The following is a 25,063-nucleotide window of genomic DNA, read 5'->3' as shown; positions in this document are numbered from 1 at the left end:
GGTCTTTTTTGTTTCAGTCACCCCTATTATGTCGATCTGGTACTTATCTAATTCCTCAGCTAGCTCCATTTCTTTGCCATTCAGGCTTCTTACGTTGATAGTACCGATCTTTAACTCTGGTGAAGTTGAGTTGGGGTTTGTTTTCAGATTTGTTCCAGTAGCTGACTTTTCGCTGTTCGCCCTGGTTCCCTGGCGAAAACAACGGGGGCCTTGTTTAACCGGGCGACGCCCCAGCCGGCATGAAATTTTGTCATTTTGTACCATCATTTTTTATTTTGGTTTAACCAATAAGAATACAATTTGGTCGGCTAAATCCCAAATTGCCAGCCCATCCTCGTTCGTTCAGTATCAAAGCAGATACCCAACAGGGTGCACCACGAGAAGGTGAGGATTGGACATTAGGTCAGAAGCCCTGGTCGGTTCTCTGCATTCCTTTAAAGGCTATGTGGAGGTCTCCTCTCAGTTATACAGCTTTGACCCTTAAGCACCCCTACTTTAAATTTTCACCACCGTGACTGGTCTGAACCGATCCACCTAGACCTTGGCCTTTCTTTGGGTATCTTTCTTGCCATTTTGGTATCAAACACCTGTTTTGCCATTGATGCCATCTTTTTAGAACTCATGTTATTAATATCTAATCTTCAATCAAGTGCTTTATTTCTAACCCAGCTCTGATCCATAACTTAATAGTGGTTTGAACTCTTGTATATTGCTGACTTACTAGTTTAGTATTTTGGCTAATTTATCTCTTATTCCATATAAAATTATCCATCTAGCTCCTTACCACATCAGCTTTGCTTATTCTGCTGTCTGTTCTCATATTTAATTTGCCATTCTCACTAAAAACTATACCTGAATGGCTAAAAATTTCACTTGTTTTATTGGTTCTCCATTGAGAATGCACCTAAAGTTTTCAATGTTTCTGTCTACATTCACAGTTTGTCTTTTTATTGGCGATTTTCATGCCAGATTTGTTACAGCAGTCATTTATGTTTAGTTAGAGAATCCTGCAGACTTTCACCGGATATGCTTAAGAGCATAACATCTGCATGAAGCATGGAGCTTAGTTTTATATCTGATTCTGATCAAACCATTTTTCTTTATTTCCTTCAGTTCTAATTGTAGCATTTTGACATTCCTTTCTCTGGGCACCTTGCTATGTGCCTTTCTGATCTTCAAAACTTAAGTAGCGATCCTTGATTTCTCAACTATTTGTCTTAAAGGGAAAAATCTGATATTGACAATGTCTATTTGGCCTGATTCCCTCTTGTTCTTCTCTAAGTTTTTCATCCACAATGTTTTTTTGGCCTCTTCTCAAGTGTGCTTACATAAATTTAGTGGAATACTTAATAGAGAAATTCCTCTTAAGGAATGTAAGAAATCACATCTCTGTAAGAAGTTCCTATTAACATTTTTTGACAGGACTTGGATAACCTTGTCAATTTCACTGCCTGCAAAGTACAATTGTGATTTATTTTATTATATTTTTTTTCCTCTCCACAAAAAAGAGCCATATTGTCCCTCCTTACCTTTGATAAGTGAAATCTCTAGGCAAGATGAGTGCTCTCTTCTTGGGATTACCTTGACATGAAGACTCTTGGCACATCACAGCCATTTCCTCCTTGGATGCCAAAGAGGAAATGGTTGTGATTTTACTTTACTCCCAAAGAGCTATTGATCCTGTACGAATAACAAATCTGCCCATTCATTGAATACTGCTCACACATCTGGGGAGATGCCACTATGAGCATCCTAAAAATACTTGGCACATGTACAAAAGAGAGCAGTTAGATATTAATGGCTCATCTCTTACCAGCTCACTTCTCCAACCATTCTCTCACACGTTTACTATCTACTGCATGCATCTTCTATAAATATTTCCGTGGTAAATGTTCATCAGAATGATCATCAGAAATTTTCTGCCTCTCCACCAAATCCATGGAAACACATGCAACCACCACTCAACATCCTTTCACAGTCAAACTCCATACTTATAGAACAAGGTTCTCTTCCTCCTTCATTCCCACTGCTGCTGTATTTTGGAACAGCCTTCCCCCATCCATGTGTTTCCCAAGGAATACAATGCACTACCCTTAAAATCCAATGTGAAGAAGTCCCTCATTTCCCAATTCTCTTCCCACACACAGTACTAATGCACTAAGTTGACCAAGAAATCTCTCATATGGGCCCAACATAAAAAAAAAAAAAAAAAAAAAATCTCAGATCAGCTTTATACCTCCCCCTTTTTTTTTTTTTTTTATAAATGGCACCATTATTCCGTTATTCCTTCCTTTATAGACTATGAATGCTCCACCTCCAATTATTTGGAATTAGATCTGCTGATCAGGCTTTCTAAATCATATAGTGTAGCCACTGTAAAACTTCTATATCTCCATGTTTTGAGGCATTTCTGGTCAAATATTCTACTCCGGCTGCTTTTCCACATTTCAGGCATTTGAGCTTTTTATACTTAACGTATTGATATGTATTCCTGACTATATTCATGTTGAGTGTTTTCTACCACTGTACTGTTACTGTTTGTTTCATTTAGCAATATATCCATACATCCATTTCTAAGCTTTTTCAGTAGCTTCCAAAACATTTTGCTCCCTTCCTGATATTTTCTGTATTCTTGTTTTAGTGTTCCCATGACTCCTTTTTAAGCTACTTTTTACACATTTTTCTCTATATTCTTTGAGGACATTGCCAAATTATTTGGTAGGAGCTTTCGTTATGATTTCTTCTTTTCCAGGACTTGGTTAAGTCTTTGTGTCCACCATGGTAGTCTTATTTTTCTGTCCTTTCTTACAGCTTCATTACATTGATTCCCTACTGGAATCGATGCTTTCTGAGACTTCGAGGTTTGATTCTTGTGTTTGAGTTTTTTTCATTTTTTTCCCCTGAATATTTATATAGTCCATATTTTAGCTGTAAAAGCTGCTCAACTTTAATTCTTTTAAAAACTTCTTACATATTGTTATTTTCAACGTGATGTTCATTTTATTCTACTTAACTGAGTGATAATCACTTCTGGTTTCAAATCCTCTGTATATTTTTGTATTCTTAACCAATATTGGAGATATTAATGATAATAATTGACGAAGGCTTTATCTCTTGTATCTTCTCTCCACGGGAACTGGTGCACATCTTTGTTTTAACATGTTAATGATGACTAGTGCATATCCTGAGCAGAAATCCAGCACGTACCTGCCACAGTTATTAGGCATGTCATTTTTTTCTAAATGTTCTCAAAATGTTTGTTATGCCTGATAAAATTGAATTATTTTCTGCTGTTTAGATCTGGAATAAGGACTGACCTTTATGTCATCAGCCTTTTCTGATAACTAAAAAAAAAAAAAATTCTTCCACTTCTTTCTTAGAACCTTCTGAGGGACCATAGGCATAAATAAGTTTCATTGTCCATTTTCCACACAAGTCATGGAGAGAACCATCAATTCCCAATCCCTACACTACCCTGAAAGCAACCAGCTAATAAATGACCCCTCAGTATGGAGTCCATCACTGCCAGTCATCAGATCTACTCACATGGTACCCATCTCTGGACAAATGCCATGGAGAGGTTTGAATCCCAATGGTTGCACTTCATCTCCAAAGCTTTTGACTGGGTATAGTATAAAGATCTACTAAGCAAACTCCCATCATTCGGTCTGTCCCATGACTTCTGCAGTTGAATTGCCAGTTTTCTCACTGGATACATGCTGTGTGTGCGCGCGTGCATGTGCATGGTTGTTGGTGCTGATGGATGGTTTTTTATCCTTTCACTATTCAAATAATGCTGGGTTTCCACAGCTGTTCTCTCACCCACCCTCTTCCTTCTGTATATCAGTGAACTACTTCAGACCTCCAAGACAGCACATTACATTCTTCTCTTTCATTTGACAAACCTTACTCCAACCAGATCACCTCAACCTATAGAACATCATCTACCATATCCTCTATTCTGATCTCCAAGCCATCTTCCAATGAGATTCAGATAACCTCATCAATTTCAGTGGTAACAAAACCTAGTTCTTCCTTATTTCCCACAAAAAAGTACCATTTTCTTTCAGCATTATCCTTGACAACACTCAAATTTCTAGACATGAAATTTCTCTTCTTGGAAATTACCCTTACATGAAGCCTTTCCTGGCATAAACATATCACAACCATTGTCTCTATCTACCAAAAAAAAAAAACTAAATGTTTTGACAAAAAGAAAACTAGGGTTTTTCTTTTGTCAAAACATTACTCCAACTCAGAACAGCTATTAACCTTGTACAAATTACAAATCTGCCCAGCTATTGAATACTGCTCTCACATTTGGGGTAGATCCACTAAGAGCTCTCTTGAAATGCTTGATTCAATACAGAGGAGGACAATTAGATTAATAACTTTCTCTTACCAACTCACTTCACCTACTTTTGCACAGGTGTTTGTTTTTGCAATATGTGTGTTCTATAAATATTTCCATGGCAGATGTTCAAATGAAATAGCATGAATGAATGTTCTACAATACTGCTGTGTTGTGGAACAGCCTTCTCCCTTATGTGCTTCTCAACGAATACAATATATAGACCTTTTAAATCAAATGTAAACATGTTTCTCCTTTCCTATGCCACTATCCATACATGGTACTGGTGTGTGTGTGTACATACAGGGTGTTCGGGATAAATTTGACATATTTATAATTAATTATATTTTTCCGTAAGTTACATGTATTATCACACACTTCTCTTCATTTAAAAGTTTGGACCCTTCTTCATTCATATACAAGATGTCAGAAAGGATGGATAGCTGGAACCCACCTGAATCATGGAAGAGAATAACTTGTATCATGATGATTCGTGCCCGCCATCAAAATAAGGATATTACGACTGGTGCCCAATGCTCCCTGAATACAGTAAAAACAATCAGGCATGAACTAGAGACTTGCAATGGTGACTACGAGGATGTAGCAAGAAGAAAGATCCCTAGCAGACGATCTGATTGCGTTCGTACAGCAGAATTCCTCGCAAATCTGCAGGAACAGGTGTTGAAGAACCCTGGCATTGGAATTCGGGCTTTGTTCGTGGAGTTGCTAACTGTAGTCAAGCCCTGGATAACAAGGGTAGGCAATGGTAGTCCGTATGTATGGCAGCAGGATTCGGCCCCTTGCCACACCCCTGGGAAAAGTCAAAAATGGTTGTCTGAAAATTTCTACGACTTCACCAGTCCAAATGTTTGGCCTCCAAACTCCCCAGACCTTAACCCCATGGATTATTTTGTATGGGGCGCAGTTGAAAAAGACACCAATCGCACTTCCAGTAATACAAAAGCCCAGTTAATGGATAAAATTAAAACAGTTTTTGCGGCCCTTCCCAGGGAGACTGTAGCATCAGCTTGTTCGAGGTTCCGAAGCAGAATTGAAGCTGTGATCGATGCTAATGGTGGTTATTTTGAGTAAATCTTGTTGATAGTATTGTAATTAACTCTGCCTGTAATGTTTTTTTGTCAATTCATTAAATTTAATAGATACAAAGAAGATTTTCTTTTTCCTTACGAAACTGTCAAATTTATCCCGAACACCCTGTATATACTGTAGGTTGATTAATCAACCTCGTGTATGGGCTCAACATTGGGGTAGGGGAAACTATTTGAAATCAAGAAGTTGATCTTCATGTTTGGTGTTGAATGCTATCACTACTCCTTGCTTTCCTTAATCTTTATTGCCCAGATATAACATTCTATACTCATTGTTTAGTGAGATATTAGCTGTTTTTGTGTCAGTGGTGCCAATTATGTCAATGTAGTGCTTTGCCAGTTCTTCTGCAAGTTCAGTTTTCTGTCCATTCATGCTCCTTATGTTCATAGTTCCTATCCTCAATTCTTCTGATGTTGGGTTTATTTTTCTTCTTCTAGATGTTGAGTTGCAGTTCAATCAGCTGATTTTTGACTACCCTGTCTCCCTGACTAAAACAGTGGAAGCCTGATTTAACTGGGCAATAAGATTTCACCCTTCGTGAAATCTTATCATTATTGTATTCTCGTTTATTTCTGGGTTTAGCCAATAGAGAGTATAGTTTGGTTGGCTAAGACCCAAATTTCCGGTCCTTGTTTCAGTACCCAGTGGATAATTGGACACACTATGAGTGAGGATTGGATGTGTTAAGTCGAAAGCTCCAGTTGGTTTTCCACATTCCTTAAAGGCAGTGCTCGGTTATCTGGCTTTAATCATTAAGTGAACCTATCATATGACTTTTTCAGATCTCATCCAGATAGCTTATGTCCCATTTCCTTCGCTTAGTACCTTATATGCCTTTTTCAGATCTACATAACTGGTAATTAACTTAAGGAATTTACAATGCATAAAACGGATATTAATTAAAGGAACTTTAATGAATACCTTCAATATTTTGGCAACGTCATGTTACCATCTTACAAATATACAAATATGGTATGTGCATGCAGGCACTAACAAAAGCAAATGAGGAAGAAAGCAAGAAACTAATATTGTTCCTAAAGTCCTAATGGTGCCACCTAGCAAGCTAATTGGGTTGTCTTGGCTGTTGGGCTGAAGTTCTCATGATGCAAGTCTCCCAAATTTTGGGGCAGTCTCATGCACCCAAATTTGTTGAGGTTTGGAACGTTTTTTATGAGCTGTACTTGAACTTGCTGCGGTGTATTGTTTTAGTTGTCTTCCAACGAATTCTATGGTGGGTATCTATAGCATGGTCTGCAAGCCCAGAGTGGCTGTACTGGTGAAACCAGATGTAGTCTTTGTTCTGAAATCCCGATATTCGCTGTCCTGTCTGTTTGGCCAAAGTAGGACAATTTATAGCTGCAAGGGACCTGGTATACACCAGGTAGGTCTAGGGGAAGTTGTTGGTCTTTGATAGAGCGGATAAGGGATGCCAACTTTTTATATGGTCTGTAACAAGAAGTAAGGTCATATTTTTTGAGGATATTGGTTATTTTCTCAGAGGTGCCCCGGATGTAGGGGATGGTGATAGATTTAGTGCAATCTTTATTGTGAAGGCAGGGAGGAGGGGTTGTGGTTTACTGGTTTTAGTATTTTTTGGATTTTTTTGGGGTTGTAGCCATTGGCTAAGAAAGTGTTAAGGATGTGGTTTAGTTCAGTGGTTAGGGCATCGTCATCTGAACAGATTAATTTTGCCCTATTATATATATAGTGTTTTAATATCCCCATATTGCTGTGGGGGGATGGAGTTTTGCTGGTGAATATCTGCCTGTATGGGTGTGGTTTTCTATAAACAAAGAAAACCAAAGATCCACCAGGCTGGCGAGTGATTAGAGTGTCGAAATATTGAACGTATTCATTTAAGTTTCCTTTAATTAATATCTGTTTTATGCGTTGTAAATTCCTTAAGTTAATTACCAGTTATGTATGACCAATGTATAAGCCTTGTTACAAGAATTTCAGATCGTCAAAACTTAAATACAAATTCTTCCTTCATTCCTGATTTCTCAACTGCTTGTCTTAAAGTTAAAATCTGATCTTTGTAAATCTGTAGTTGGTCTGAATTCATTTTGTTCAAATTTCCTTTCCACAACTTTTCTTAGCCTCCTAAATGCCTGCATAAATCTTATGAGTAATACTAAGTATGGAAATTCCTCTGTAATATCTACATTCAGTTGTATTTTTCTTCCTTATAGATGGTAATTCAGAAGGCCTGTTCAGGTTTAATTCCAGATGACTGGAGTAGAGCTCTTATTAATCCTGAACAAGCCTTCTGAATTATGTATTGCAGCCACTTCCAAACTTTTGTATCTCCATATTTGAACATTTCCAGTTGAATGTCATTTACCTGAGCTGCCTTTCTACATTTCAAATTTTTGATGGTGTTTTCTACCTCAAGTATTGATACATACTCTTGAAGCATTCTTTCTCTTCATTATATTGTCTGACAATCCTGTCACTTCTTGTTTCATTTATCTTACAAAGTAATTACTCTAAACATAAAATATCTTCGGTGTAAATGTCACCTCAATCATCTCTGATTCTTTCTTCATTTCTAAACCCCCCCTCCAATGATCTTCAGAACATTCCTACTTTCTTGATATTTATTATAACTGCTACACTGGTATTTCCATGGCATTCAAAGACTTGTCCATCATCGGAGACACATTATCTACCATACTTTTCCTTTAACTGATTTACAGACAAAGCACATTCAACAAACTGCTCTTATTATCCATTCTATCAACCCTCTCCTAGTAAAAAAAAAAAAAAAAAGTCTAGTCAGCAAATGCTTGCCAACCACAGTATTACACCAATTTCCAGGGATATGGCTTTGTCTCCTCTCACCAGGTGCTGAAATGTTTTCTCTCCATTTTTCTTATAGTAACTTAAATGTTTTAACTGTCATATTCCTTCTATTCTTCCTCAGCCAGCTTTTGCATCCTCTCAATCTGTGGTCACGAGAGCATTCACAGACTACTTGCTATCTTTTCATTCACCTTTTGGATCCTGTTCACTTCCTTATCCCCATAAACCCAGCTGACCAGCTGGGAGCATAGTAATTCAGATGTGGCCCATGTTAGGGCCTTAATCAGAGGAATGATAACTTCTTTATTTCTGCTTGTTAATGTGTTCTTCAATAACACAAGTATTTATATGAACTGTATTGCCACCCTAGCAGTATGATCTTTGAATTTTTTCTTTTCATCAACAATTAAAATTTGTCCATTCTGGCTTCGCTTGTCATTCCATTTTGCAGATGGTCTTCCTCTCTCTCTTTCCTTTTGGTATATATTTATCTTCTTTTGGTAGCCGTATCTTTCCCTTCTACATAAATGCTCTTTCCATTTTTCTCTGTATTTGTTGATCTTTTCATCTATCTTGTAAATATTCAGCTCTCTTCGAATGTCTTAATATTTTATACGATCTGATTTTGTGCATCCTTTAATTGTTCTTAATCTCAATTCTGATGCTTGTATTTTATTTTGATCTTTCTTTTTAACTATATAATAGAAGTACTGACAGTTACCCCCCCCCCCCCCGTGCCCTTTTAATTGTTCTGGAGATTTTCTGAAATTTCTTTATTTTTTCTTTGGTATCTTTGAAGATATTATTATGCAACTTAAATAATTAAACTGTCACCTGTTCTATTATTTTATCTTCTATGATCTATTTGATCTCAGCCAATGTCATGACGTGGGTTTTATTTTGTGAAATTTTTGAGTTGTGTTATTGACTAATTTTGTTTAATTCATAAACTAATTTTTGAAGGACATTTTCATTGGCTTATAGTATAGTCTGAAGATATGCATACAGATTGTATTGATAAGTTCTTCTGGTTAATTAGATACCTTGTTATATTGTTGGTTTCCATATTTTAATAATTTGCTCTCTCTCTCTCTTTCTGTGTGTGTATTGAATAGAGTTGGAGATAAACTACATCCCTGTCTTACACCTTAATTAGTTTCAATCTCTCCTGTTAATTTATTACCTAATTGTAACTTTATTTTTGTGTCCTTTTGTATAGCTTCTACCAAATGTAATGTATATCCTTGTTTTTTCATTATACTCCAGTTTTGTTCTTTGTATTTTATCAAATGCTTTCTCATAATCAGTGAAGGTTCATTGAGTCAAATTACATACTTGTCTTTTTTTTCCCCCAGTAACTTATTTTAAAACATAATGATTGGATATATATGGTTTTCCATTCAAAACATTTTGTTCTTCTCAGAGTAAATTGTTTCAATATTTCTAAGACTTTCATTCAAAATTTTACTGAGTATTTTGTTACCTGTATTTAATACAGAAATCTCTGTAATTTCCAGTTATGTCTCCTTTATTGAATATAGATATAATTCTAGCAGCTTTTGGCAATTTTGATGGGACCTCACATCCTAAGAATCTTGGTGAGCTCTGTTTATTATGGTTTTAACTATTTTTCTTTTGTTTTTGTGTAATTTTCTGTGTCTGCTTTGTTTTTGAAAGAATCATTTGTATGCTACTTGTTTTTCTTTTATTGCATTTTCTATATCTGTGTTTCTCTCTCTTCTTCTCTTCTGTCTAAGACGAGTTGAGTCTTCTCTTGAGCAGGATCTTCCAGTCTTCTCTATTCTTTGCTGTTCGAAAAAGTTCCTTATGTGTTCTTCATCCCGAGATGTTCTTTATTAATTTCAGCCAGGTAATTCTTGGTCTTCCGGGTCTTCTTTTTTCAGTTGAAAAGTATTGATTAGGATGTTAGGAAGTCTGTCTGCGTCCATGCGTACAGTGTGTCCAAACCATCTCAGTTGTTATTTTCTAATTTTTTCTATTATTGTCTTTTTATACAATAGTTCTTGTCTGACTGTGATGTTTGTTTTCTTTTCTATCCAACTTGTTCTATTTATTTTTCTTAAGCATTTCATTTCAAATGCCAGCAGTTTTTTCTCCTCTTTTTTTAACTGTCCATGCTTCTGCTCCATAGATGACTGTTGGTATAATAATTGCTTCATATAATTTGATTTTGGCTTGCTTAGATATCTTGTTTGTTTTCCAGATTTTCTGTAATTTTCCCATGGTGGTCCATCCTATCGCTATTCTGTGTTTGATTGTTTTGAGTTCATCTATTGTTTCTGTTAGTTTTGATGCAAGGTATATGAAGTTGTCTACTTGTTCTATTTGTTCTCCGTTTAGGGTGGCTGAGATGGTAGTTCCATTCCTTCCTATTTTCATCACTTTTGTCTTTTGTATATTTATTGTCATGTCATATGTTTTACAGGTTTCGTTTAGCTTGTTGATCAACTTTATTAGTTCATTTGGGGTTCTTGCAAGAAGGACGAGATCATCTGCATATTTGTGTCTGTGTTTAGAATTTTTAATGTTTTTCTTTTTAGTATTTTTGTTTCCTTTGCACCCAAGTACTTCAGGGGCTATCTTTATGAATTATCTTTATTAAAGTTTTAAGTTGTTCATCTTCATTGCTTTTGGCTTATTTGGCCTCTGAACTTCAATTCTCTATATACAAAACCTCCCACATCCCTTGCTTCATCAGTGTCATAGAGTACAGTTCTTTCGATGTGGTGTGTATATCTTTTTCTGCTAAAATACATAACTCTACGTTTTTCCACGTTAAACTGGTATCAGTTCTTTTGCCAGCCTGTTTAATTCACCGGGCAAGCTCTCTACACTTCCCTGACTATTATGCTACACAATTTTGCATCATCAGCAAAAAATATTTCCTTCAAATCATTATCTATTTCATTCATGCATTAATTAAATGGTAGTGGTCCAAGCACAGAGCCTTGCACTTGCTTTCTCCTGGATTTGCTCCTTTATATACACATACTGGCCACTGAATTAGAAACCTTCATGCAGATGTACGTAAACATCACTTACACAGCATATATGCAAAATACTTGATCACGTGCATCACCATGTTTTCTAGGTAACTGTTGCTGTCCAGCATCTTTTAGTTGCACAGTAAAGGATGCTGGACAGCTGCTACTGAGGCAGGTGCAACTGAAAGTGAAGGAATGATAGTTGCTGTTTGACTAGAGCAGTGACCATGGAAGTACCTGTAGAATAGACACAATTCTCACACACTGCATCTGTGAGATTGAGATTGAAGTGAATCTGTAAGAGAAGGATCACCAATGAACCTAATTGCTCACCTCTGGACAGCATCAAGAATTTTAAGGGAAGTTTTAGGTGCACTGTCCCAAACATGTAATACTTAGAATACTGGCCCAAACAGTATTCTAAGCACAGGTTTGGGATTAGTATATAATTAGGAGTTGGTTGGGTGTAAAATTTTATTTTGAATGAAAGAAGCCTAATTTCTTGGATGCTGAGGAGGCTATTGATGTGATGTATTTATGACAAGAAAGATTGGAGGTAAACGTTAATCCAAGTAGAGAGATCTGATCTTATCTGGTCATTTGTGTGTTACTTGAGGGTAAGGGTGGGTGAGCTGAGTTTTGCAAGAGCAGTGGTGTGTGAGAACAATTGGAGAAATGTCATCAGGACCAGAAGTCTTTGTGGTATCCAATTTTTTTGTAGTTTCCTGATTTCTTTTTGTTGAAAAACTAAAGGATGCATATGGTGCTTGAATTCTGGTATGGTAGGAGGTGATTTCTCTTGATTTATCAGTGCTGGAGTTTGAGGAAAAGAGTCATGCTAGGAGGCCAGCTTTATCTTTGGGTGAAGTAACAGTAGTGCCATCAGGATAAGAGAGAGAGAGAGGTGGAAGTGCAATAGAGCAGAAGTTATGTTCAATGGCCTTGCCAAATGATCAGAAGGCATGGCTTCTGGTCATCAGGGCATTTGGACAGGAGGCAAGTTTTTTAGCTGTTGGATTATTATGAAATCAGATTTGGATCTGCTGATGATTGATTTGCATATGCTGTGCTTTGGTGTAGATGGAGTATGAAGCTGGATTTCTTGGAGCAAGCCATTTGCAGTACACTAAATTTTTTTTCTTCGATTGCTTTGGTACACTTTTTGTTGAACCAGGACTTGGAAAGCAGATAAGGATTATGCCTTGAATTGGGAATGAAGGTCTTCATGCTAGTGAGAGTAATTTCTGTAACTCATTTGCAGCATGTTTTAGGGTTAGATAAGTGGAAACAATAGTCAAACCAAAAAAAAAAAAAACTAAAAATTCAGGTTGTCATCCCAGTTAGCTCCTTTGTAGTACACAAGGATGTGAAGTTGGGAGTGGTTGGAGGAGGGGTGTTTTGTGAGAGTAGAGACATGTGAGATTGTGGTCAGAGTAGGCGAGAAGAGAGGTGACTTATCTAGAAGAACTGGTCAAAAAGAGATTCGGAGTGTTTGGAGAGAGTTAGTTTCGTATGATGATACAACTGCTGTGAGTCCCTTTTACGGGGAGGTATGGCACCATCTCAATTCTCCCAAATTTTTATCTGGGCTCGGGACTGGCAAAGCTGACGAATCAGGCCTATGGCTGGGTCAGTATTCCTGACTGTAATCCGTGTGTGTGTGTTCACGGGGCCAGTTTGCCTGCTTATGGGATGAAAAACCACAAATAAACTGGCAAAAAACCCTGCTGTCCACACCAAAGACTGGCTAACTTGGCTATGACTGAGGAAGAGCACCTCATGTCGTCGAAGGAAATTGAACCTAGGACACTCCTTCCCCAGGCATATGGTTGCAAAGCACAAAAACCACTAGGCTAACCGTGTGGATTTGGAGAGAGTGAAGTGGGTTATCAGGAATTCAAGGAAGTAGATGTATGATTTGTGCTAGGTCATTACTTATGGCAAAGACTTCTGCTTCTCCTCCAGCATGGTCAGTGGTATTGGAACTGTGGATGAAAATAAGCTCACTATTTGGACAGCTTGATTGTATGTATATGGTTGAGTTTCATGGAAGGGAATGTGAAGAGGTCAGAACGGTTATCAAGGTGTGGAGACCAGTAAATGCAACAAATGAATGCTACTAAAAAGGGGGAGGAAACCTTGAGCGTTAGAATGTCAAAAGCAGAGGATTCTAAATTAATTGATCTCTGCAGGCTATGTCGGATTTCACATAGGCATCAGTGCTGCCTTTATGGTGAAAAGAAATGTGTAGTTTGGTCACTGGATGTGTACAGTAGATGTAGTTACAATCTGGGTTTCTGTAAGGAATAGGATGTCTTGTCTGGAAGGGTTTATTATCCACTTCGATGATAAACCCTGGTAGAGTGGTCACTCAGTAACCCAACTATTTTTGTCTGCTTCTGTCACCTCCCTATCATCAACATTCTGAAATTTATCCTTTTCTATATTCATTCTTTCAAAAACTTTTCATATAGTGAAAGAACTCTTATGGATTTCATTTGGCCTGTTGTGACTTTATCTGAATTTGCCTATCTGTAACCTGGTTACAGACAGGCAACATATACAATTACATGTACATCAATATTTTTTACAAACAGGTAACCTGGTTGTTGGACAAAATGTCAGGAAAACATTGCTGTACATTTTGTCTTATTGGCCTCTTTTTCTCATACCAAATGAACTGCTTCCACATGGCTGTCCTGATCACCAACTCCTTGGCTGCAGTTCACTATGGTCTTATATACCCTTTCCTCCCTGAAAATACCATATTCCTCCCATTCTATCCCTTTATCTGGTAAGGATGCACCAACTGCCACCAAACACACCCCTTGCCTCTTCTTCCTTAATCTTCGAGCATCACACGCACGCACACATTTATTGTTACATTAGTGCAGAGGCAGGTGTGTTTGTTTTAAGATTATTGCATTGATAAACTTATTACATTAACTTTTCTGACTTGCATTTTCACAATCCCAGTGAACAAAGCTTTCTTTAGACATCTAATTCTGCTGAATCTTAAGTGGAGTTCATCAGCATTATATCTTTCAAATTCTGACCATAGGTCTACAAACTCCACACTGTTCCTTTTGCACACACTGATTCATTTGCATTCATTGCTGACTCCTCAACTCAGTGGAAGTACTGTTTGCACTCCTCAGCACTCAACCATTCGAAGATAGACGGGAATAAAAAGATGCTAGCTGATTTTTCAGGAACAAGAGGGACGAATTTTCAGCATTGATTAGTGCAACCCACCAAAAGTTATAGGCATTAGTGAGACTTGGATAACAGCAGATGATGCAGTTACAGGGATTGAATGTGAAGGGTTTAGTATTTTCAGGGAAGACAGCATGGAAGGAGGAATACGGTTAATGATAGCAGATGAATTACAACCAAAAAGAATAGGAGCCAGATGGGAGGGTGGCTGTTCATTTGAAGCAATCTGGTGAGACATTAAGACCAGTAAGACGAAATATACAGTTGCTTGTTGCTATAGGTCAGGGAATTCCACAGATGAACTGGAAGACATGCATTGCCAAATTAGTAAGAGTATAGGTCGAGTGATTATTATGAGGGATTTCAACTATGGAGATATAGACTGGAAGGAAGAAAGATCACATGGCAGAAAGGAAATAGAATTTATACACCTGCTTAGGTAATTACTTAAGGCAGCATGTGATGGAGGGGGACTAGGGGTGGGGAGTATTGGACCTGGTTATCCATAACCAAGTTGACAACATTGCCTGCACTTGGTGAAAATGACCATGCTGTTTTGATTTGGGAAATGGTAAAACATGAGGAATATTCTACCAAGAAGGAATATTTGTGGAACTACAAAGCGGGTGATTATGGCATGCTTAGGAAGAAGCTTAAATCTGTACCATGCCATAAAACACTGTAGGGTAAGGATGTTTCATGAAACTCAACCAGCAGTGCAGGGGATATAGTTAAAGGTCATCTGGAGGAAGCACTATTAAATTGTGTACCTCAGGTATGGACAGTTAATTGGGTAGGAGTTAGATAGATGAGTAATATCATTAAGCATGAGCTCCAGAAGAAGAAAATGCTGTGGAAGGTATATAAAGAGAAAACTGACCAGCAAACTCAGGAACAATACAAGGCTCAGGCAAATAAGGCAGAATCAGATTAGGAGAAGAATCTAGCTGAACAGGCAAAAGGAAATCCCAGAGTTCTTTTGTTATGTGGCAAGTAAGAGGGAGAATGACTATGGAAGATTAACCTCAATGAGTGATAGTCACAAGGAGACTGAAGCAGATAAAATAGTTGTTACTGAGTGCCCACTATGCAAGCATATATCTTCCTAATGAGGTTATTGCTTTAACCTATGTGGGAACAGAGGTGGATGAATTGAAGGTCCTTACCTTCAATTCATTTAAGGTCCTTAGAATGATGGTATAACATGACAGAATTTCATGCCGGCTGGGGCATCGCGTGGTTAACACGTTCATTGCCAATCACGCGATATAGCGCGATGCGAGTTCTCACCAAACGACTGATCATGTGTTATCGTGTGGACGTCGCTATCAAGTAAAAAAAATTTTACTTGATAGTAGGCCCCCACACGAAATTCCAATTTTCAACTTGGCAATGAACGTGTTAAACAAGGCTCCTGTTGTTTTCGCCAGGGAACCAAGGCGAACAGCGAAAAGTCAGCTACTGGAACAAATTTGAAAGCACACTGCAACTCAACATCACCAGAGTTAAAGATCGGTACTATCAGGAATTAGCTGAGGAAGTACCAGATCGACATAATAGAGGTGACTGAAACAAAAAAAGACAAAAACTGGTGAGATCTTTCTGAGCAATAAATACAAAATGTTATATTTAGGCAATGACAATCAAGAAAAAGAAGTAGTAGCCATAGTATTCAACACTAAATACGAGGCTAATCTTCTTGAATGGCAGGCAGTCTCAAATAGAGTGATGTGGGCAAATATGAGAATGGAGAACTGGACAGTGAGACTTTTTTGTGCCTATGGTCTCACAGAAGGTTCTACTAAGGTAGAAGTGGAGGAATTTTTTGAATCTTTAGAGAAAGCAGCTGACACAATGAAAAACGTTGGTCCTTGTTGGGGATCTAAATATCAGAGTAGGAAATGATTGTCAGACATACAAAAATATTTTGGGAAAATTTGGAGAAAAGAGCAAAGCTAATAATAATGGCAAATACCTGTTGGATTTCTGCTCAGGACACGGACATGGTTATTACTAACACCATGTTCCAACGTAAAAATGTGCACATTCACAGGGAGAGAAGCGGCAAGGAATAAGAAAAGTCTCATTGACTATGTTATTATTGATAGTGTTAAATTGTGAATGAAGAATTTTATGATTATTAATACAGTCGTGCACCCGAAGTTACGCGGTAGGTCCCACCTACCGCGTAAGTCGGGGTATAATTTTGCATGTAATTTATATATACAAACATACAACATATTAGTTTTGTAAACCTTTGGGGACAAAGGTTTACAAAAACACCTATTTTTTTTTAGAAATATAATCGTAATTGTAGTTTTTTGTACATAAAAAAAAAGTTATTTCTATGTCGATCGTTTCATAAAATCTAATAGATTCGTCTGACGGCATAATGTCTTTTTCTTGTCATGCAAAATTTCTTCATAGCAAGCCAATGATTTTTTTATTCCTTGCGTTGTGGCTACAATTCGTTCCTCGTTAGAATCTATGTCCTCAAATCTGTAAACCTTTCGTTATGATTGTTCTTACTGTGGATTTGTGTAGACCGAACTTCTTTGCTAGCTCACATATTTTCATTCCGCCTTCAAAATCCTTAATAATGTTGAGTTTTGTTTCCAAAGTCGATGTTTTTCTTTTCTTGCTAGCTGTAGAAGAATCGGACTTGCTTCTTTTGGAAGACATTATTTTTTATGTGATAAAATTTTTATCAAGAACATAACATTAAATAATCGCAAGGTTTGTAGACTATAAAAATCGTGTATGAATGGAGAACGCACGAAACACATCGGTGCTTGTTCACAGCATGTGCGACACTGGCGAATGCGGCTGGCGCCAGAAACATACGACTAGTGGTGAAGCGAAACAGGAATACGTACATATAAGAAACTGCATGACTCTGGATTCGCATAAGTTGGGATATGTCTGTACTTCATTCATGATTTAACATGAATTGCATTTCCTGAGCTAAGTTTGCTCCTAAGTAAATTGTAATTTAAATACTTACTGTTATTTGTTCATTGTAATAATAATAATAGTAGTTTTTTTTAGTATTTAGTATTTATATAGGAATTATTTCTCTTATATAAATGCTTTATATTATCTTGTAAATGTATCCTAAGGGAACTCTAATATATGCATTTTATTAGTTGTTACTGAAAGCGAAAATATTTCTAAGGGACTCTGCTAATGTGATTTGATTGGCTGCTGTCAGAAATTGTTATTTTGAGATAGTGTGTGCCTTAGCGTTGGGAACTGTACAATGATCGCGTGGGAATTTCGTGGTAAACTGAAAGAGCGGAGAAAAATAAGTTTGGGCGGGAAAGAGAGAGGATTTTATGAGATAGAGGAAGAAGGAACCAGAAGGAAATTGGAGAGATTGTGGGAAGGTTGTGAGATGCGATCTAACCTGGGATCGTACGACGTAACAAGAATTTGGAAACTTGTTCCGATTTTAATTAATCTTACTTCGAACTCATATTTATTTATAGTTTCCTGTCACCTTGTAAAGGAATTTACCCGAGTGAAAGGATAATAATATGATCGAGTTTTATCGTAAGATAAGTTATTACAAGCAAGAAAATACATTTTTCAGTCTTAACAAATAAATTATTGACCTCAGCGATACTATAAGTTTTGTGTTTCCTATAGTGGAAGATTATCGAGTGCCTAGAAGTGTTGTAAGAGTTCCATAATGTGCTAGCTATGATGAACATACTGGTATGAATATCTATTCTACAACTAACGTGTGATAGTGTTGCTTGTGTCCAGAGAACTTGGTCAAATTTCGTTTGCTGGAACCAGCTAGTCAAGCTTGAATGAGTGATATAAAACATTTTCCTTGTGACACTAATGCGAGAAACTTCATTGAAGAATTAGTTCGTGTTTGAATGTGTTATCTCACAGTGTATATGTAAATGCAAGTCTGAGCCTTTTAAGAACTATTTTAATTCTTTGATAGATATCGATGATGCCAGCTAGGTGTTTGATAAAATTGAAGTTCGTGATTATTCTATGAAACAAAAAAGGATTACTTTTTAAGTGTTTTGCTAAATATTGTTGTTGTTTAAGGTGAAACTAAGTTGAAATCCTAAATGGATAAGAATTGTGAAAGCCTTATATGTTCTAGCAGTAAATGATGCACTCAGCTGAGTAGAATCTAAATACTTTATAGAATGCATAAATTATCTGATTGTATTGATCTTAATAGAGTTCTTGTTTCTTATGTAAAAATCATTTTGTGAGAGAATTAAATATCTTGTTTAAGTTGATTCTTGTGCTTGCCTAATTTCAGTTTCATTGCACCACTCATTAAAATACGAATCTTGCGGGAAACCCTATGTATAAGTAAGAAATTTTCTGGCTGTAGTAAGTTCACGTTGCTGTTGTGCTATTTGACGATTGACTCCTTCACAATAATTGTGTGATTTCAAACATAGAGTGGTGCAGTATAATAAAAATTTTCTTTGTTTGAATGTGGGGTCAACCAACTAGCAAATGTAAGGTTGGATGAACGACTAAAACCAACAATAGTGATGTTTTCTCACTGGTGCGGGACACCAGAATGTACAGAGGATTTGAAATTGGAAGTGATCACTATTTAGTCTTGAGCAGGATAAAATTTCATATTGAAAAGAAGAACATGTAAACAAGTTTTAAAGCAAATAAAAGTTGAGCAGATCTCAGATGTGAACTGTAGACTAAAATACACAAAGATTATTGAAGGAAAAATGAAAGAGTTTGAAAACAGGAACCAAACCTTGGAGATCCAGTGGCAAGCATTGAAGAAAACCCTGATTGATTTAGCCAGAGAGTCATGTGGTGAGGTTGTCTGCAAGGATAGAAAAATCAGACCTACATGGTAGACACAGGAAGTTAAAGAGGCAGTGAAGGAAAAGAAGAAAGCATATCAAAAGTTCCTATCAAAGAAGTCAGCTTGTTCTCTTAGAGAATACAGAGACAAATGAAAGAATGCTAAACACTGTGTAAAACTGGCTAAACAAAAGTCATAGGAGGATTTTGCCAAGAACATAGAAAATAAATATCAAGAAGGTGGCAAAGTATTCTGGAGGTTGTTGAAGAAGCTTAGAAATGGAGGAAAGTGCTGTAAAAGGACTTAGAGATGATAAAGGTGATATGAAAATGGGAGAAAAAGATATCTTTGAAGTATGGAGTAATTACTTCAAAAAATTGCTAAATGAAATAAGCAATGATGACAGCACAGTGGTAAAAAAACACTCAACAGGCATACAGTCAGGAAGTAGAAGTAGAAAAAGCTATCAAAGGCTTGAAATGTGGAAAGGCAGCAGGAGTAGATGATATTCGACCAGAAATGCTGAAGTATGGTGGTATAAAAGTCTTACAGTGACTGTACTGCATAGTTCAGAAGTCCTGGACAGAGAGCCGATTTCCCGATGATTGGAGTAGAGCTCTCATAGTACTCATATATAAAAAGGGAAATAAAACTGAATGTGAGAATTACAGAGGTATTTCCCTACTGACTGAGTATTCTTGGTAAGATATATGCCAGTATACTTGAGAAATGGTTGATAAGAATTGTGGAAGAAAATCTTAGAGAAGAACAAGCTGGATTCAGGCCAAATAGAGGCTATCAGGATCAGATCTTCACTTTATGACAAATAGTTGAAAGATCATGGGAATATAACAAAGATCTGTATTTAAGTTTTGTTGATCTCGAAAAGGCATATAACAAGGTGCCAAGAGAAAAGCTATTCAGAACACTAGTTCTATGGTGCCAATGGGGCATTATATCAAGCAATACTTAGTCTTTATTTGAGTTGTAAGTGAGCAGTTAGAATTGAAGGAAGTGCAGGAAGATGTTAAATCTGGTGTCAGACAAGGATGTACATTATTCTCTCTGTTATTCTTTATCTATATGGATCACATTATGAAGGAAAGTGGTATTAAACATGATATCAAAATTGGAGATGCTAATGTCAGCTCTTTGCTTTATGCAGATGATGTTATACTTCTAAAGAAATCCACTGCAAGTCTGTAAGATTCCCTGACTAAATTGAATAACTGCTGTAATAGATATTGTATGAAGGTCAGCAATAAAAAGACAAAGACAATGAAAATAGGCAGAATGGTTGAAAATGTCAACTGCATTGTGAACGGGGAACCTGTGGAACAAGTAAAACATTTCAGCTACTTAGGCACAATTTTTAGTGAAGATGGCGAATTAAATATGGTAATAGACAACAGAATCAACAAAGCTGGTATGGTAGGAAGTCAATTGAATAAATTCATATGGAATAAGAGAGAAATTAGTTGCAACACTAAATTAGCTATGTACGAGACGGTGTTCAAACCAGTTTTAACTTATGAATCTCTGAGCTGGGTCAGAAGTAAAACACTTGACCAAAGACTAGAGACCACAGATATAAGAGTCCTGAGAAAGATTAGATGCATGAACAGATGGCATCAATGGCAATATCATATTAAAAACAAGTATAATAGGAAAGAACTTGATATCGTCAGCATCCAGCAATGCATTAGCAGAGCTAATCTCAGGTGGTTTGGTCACTTAAACAGAATGGGTGAGAAACGATTAGCAAAACAAGTGTTCTCTGCCAATTTGGCAGGAAAACGACCCAGAGGAAGACCAAGATATAGGTGAAATGATACGGTACAAAGTGCTTTAGACAATAGAAATATGAGATCTAATAATGTTGGAGTCTTGACACGAAACAGAACTGATTTGGAGGAAAAGTGTGGATAGGAAGTTGGTAATGTTGTAAATATTTCATTTATGTAAAAATGACGTAAGTTAGTTTTACATGAAGCTTTTTTCAATTTCTGCAATCTTTAGATCTCATGCTCCTGACCTTTCACCACTGTACTTTCAACAGTATTGCTGACACTAACATTATCCAGACTTTTGTCACTATTCTTTACTCCCTTACATGTTTTACCCTCTCCACATAACCAGCAAAGAAATGGAGCTAGCTGAGGAATTAGATAAGTACCAGATCGACATAATAGGGGTGACTGAAACAAAAAAGACCAAAACTGGTGAGATCTTTCTGAGCAATAAATACAAAATGTTATATTCAGGCAATAACAATCAAGGAAAAGAAGGAGTAGCCATAGTATTCAACACAAAATACGAGGCTAATCTTCTTGAATGGCAGTCAGTCTCAAGTAGAGTAATGTGGGCAAATATGAGAATGGGGAACTGGACAATGAGACTTATTTGTGCCTATGGTCCCACAGAAGGTTGTACTAAGGTAGAAGTGGAGGAATTTTTTTGATGCTTTAGAAAAAGCAACTGACACAATGAAAAAGGAAAAGTTGGTCCTTGTTGGGGATCTAAATAGCAGAGTAGGAAATGATTGTGAGACATACAAAAATATTTTGGGAAAATTTGGAGAAAAGAGCAAAGCTAATAATAATGGCAAATATCTGTTGGATTTCTGCTCAGGACATGGACTGGTTATTACTAACACCATGTTCCAACATAAAATTGTGCACAAATTCACATGGAGAGAAGAGGCTAGGAATAAGAAAAGTCTCATTGACTATGTTATTGTTGATAGTGATGTTTTCTCCCTGGTGCAGGACACCAGAGTGTACAGAGGATTTGAAATTGGAAGTGATCACTATTTAGTCTTGAGCAGGATAAAATTGAATTTCATATTGAAAAGAATAACATGTAAGAAAGTTTTAAAGTGAATAAAAGTTTAGCAGCTCTCAGATGTAAACTGTAGACTAAAATACAGAAATATTATTGAAAAGAAAATGAAAGTGTTTGAGAACAGGAATCAAACCTTGGAGATTCAGTGGCAAACTCTGAAGAAAACATTGATTGATTCTGCCAGAGAGGCATGTGGTGAAGTTGTGTGCAAAGATAAAAAAAATCAGAACTCCCTGGTGGACACAGGAAGTTAAACAGGCAGTGAAGGAAAAGAAGAAAGCATATCAAAAGTTCCTGGCAAATAAGTCAGCTTTTACTCTTACAGAATACAGAGACAAATGTAAGAAAGCTAAACAGTGTGTAAAACTAGCTAAACAAAAGTCATGGGAGGACTTTGGCAAGAATATAGAAAATAAATATCAAGAAGGTGGCAAAATATTCTGGAGGTTGTTGAAGAAGCTTAGGAATGGAGGAAAGAGTGCTGTAAAAGGAATTAAAGATGATAAAGGTGAAATGAAAACAGGAGAAAGATATCCTTGAAGTATGGAGTAATTACTTTGAAAAACTGCTAAATGAAACAAGTAGTGATGACAGCACAGTGATAAAAAAACACTGACCAGGCATGCAGTCAGGAATACATATCCATACTTGAAGTAGAAAAAGCCATCAAAGGCTTGAAATGTGGAAAGGCAGCAGGAGTAGATGATATTCGACCAGAAATGCTGAAGTATGGTGGTATAAGAATCTTACAGTGGCTGCACTGCATGGTTCAGAAAGCCTGGACAGAGGGACGAATTCCCGATGATTGGAGTAGAGCTCTCATAGTACCCATATATAAAAAGGGAAATAAAACTGAATGTGAGAATTACAGAGGTATTTCCCTACTGAGTGTTCCTGGCAAGATCTATGCAAGTATACTTGAGAAACGGTTGAGAAGAATTGTGGAAGAAAAGCTTGGTGAAGAACAAGCTGGATTCAGGCCAAATAGAGGCTATCAGGATCAGATCTTCACTTTACGACAAATAGTCGAGAAAGCATGGGAATATAACAAAGATCTGTATTTAAGTTTTGTCGATTTGGGAAAGGCATATGACAAGGTGCCAAGAGAGAAGCTATTCAATACGCTGCAGTTATATGGTGTGAATGGGGCATTATATCAAGCAATACTTAGTCTTTATTTGAGTTGTGAGTCAGCAGTTAGAATTTAAGGAAGTACAGGAAGATGGTTTAATGTTAAATCTGGTGTGAGACAAGGATGTACATTATCCCCTCTGTTATTCATTAACTATATGGATCACATTATGAAGGAATGTGGTATTAAACCCGATATCAAAATTGGAGATGTTAATGTCAGCTCTTTGCTTTATGCGGATGATGTTATACTTCTAAATAAATCCGCTACAAGTCTGCAAGATTCTCTGACTAAATTGAATAGCTGTTGTAATAGATATGGTATGAAGGTCAGCAATAAAAAGACAAAGACAATGAAAATAGGCAGAATCATTGAAAATGTCAACTGTGTTGTGAATGGAGAACCTGTGGAACAAGTAAAACATTTCAGCTACTTAGGCACAATTTTTACTGAAGATGGTAAACTAAATATAGAAATAGACAACAGAATCAGCAAAGCTGGTATCGTGGGAAGTCAATTGAATAAATTCATATGGAATAAGAAAGAAATTAGTCGGAACACTAAACAAGACTGTGTTCAAACCAATTTTAACTTATGGATCTGAGAGCTGGGTCAGAAGTAAAACACTTGACCAAAGACTAGAGACCGCAGATATGAGAGTCCTGAGAAAGATTAGAGGCGTGAACAGATGGCATCAATGGCAATATCATGTTAAAAATGAGGATATTAGGAAAGAACTTGACATTGTCAGCATCCAGGAATGCGTTAGCAGAGCTAATCTCAGATGGTATGGTCACTTAAATAGAATGGGAGAGGAAAGATTAGCAAAACAAGTGTTCTCTGCCAGGTTGGCAGGAAAACGACCCAGAGGAAGACCAAGATATAGGTGGATTGATACGGTACAAAGTGCCTTAGACGATAGAAATATAAGATCTGATAATGTTGGAGTCTTGACAAGTAACAGACTAATTTGGAGGAAAATTGTAGTTAGGAAGTTAGTAATGATGTAATTTTTTCATGTAGTACTGTCATATCCTGTACACCCCTTGAGGGTACATGGCAGGAATTTGATGATGATGATGGTTTCATATATATATAAAATATGGTCAGAACTGCCTTAGAAGCACAAAATGTTAGATATGACAGTATTGGAGCTCACAACTAATAGATTGATTTGAAAGAAAATTGTTGATAGATTAATAATAATGTAAAATTAATTATGTAGGTGCTATCATAGTAAACGGAACACCCCTTGGGGGTACATATCAGGAAATTTGCTCAACTTTTTAATTTTTTTAAATACATGATAAAGTGAGAAATTTTTAATTGGCCATTTAACATGGTTCAAAAGTTTAGGATATGGCAATGTGAACAACATTCAATATCAAGATTGGAATGCCAGTGATAGGCCATATGGATAGCACCTATTCTACAAACAACAGTATGTGGGTTCAAATCTTCTGTGGCATAGATGTTTATGAAAGCTATTAAGGGTTATCAGTATTCATGTCTTGTACATTGGTACATTCCTCATTCCTGTTTATTATAAGACTGAAACTGCCTGGAGAGGGGGTGTCATGTTTGCTTTCTAGATGTGGAATTATCTGATTCTTAACCCACCCATGGCATCAAATATTTGATTGTAGTGTTTTGTGGGCTGTATTACATTAAAAAAAAATTAATAATTGTTTTAAGATAAGGTATAAATTGACTTTTGGATTACATATGCATAACGATTTAGATTATTATATTAGTATATATAATGTATATTTAAATATTGGTAACCGTTT

General features: G+C 36.7%; 1 protein-coding gene across 9 annotated transcripts in view; it reads left to right on the top strand.

Annotated features, from left to right (window-relative positions):
- LOC150103963 (bromodomain-containing protein 2-like) overlaps nucleotides 1-25,063 on the top strand; it is a 539,719-nt gene that overhangs the window by 73,048 nt on the left and 441,608 nt on the right. The window lies entirely within an intron of this gene.

Source organism: Typopeltis vanoorti, chromosome 8 (assembly GCF_054136105.1).
Source record: "Typopeltis vanoorti isolate ZY-2024b chromosome 8, IOZ_Tvanoo_1.0, whole genome shotgun sequence".
NCBI classification, from domain to species: Eukaryota; Metazoa; Arthropoda; class Arachnida; order Uropygi; family Thelyphonidae; genus Typopeltis; species Typopeltis vanoorti.
The sequence above is the reverse complement of the archived record's forward strand: the minus strand, read 5'-3'. Positions and strand labels throughout refer to the sequence as shown.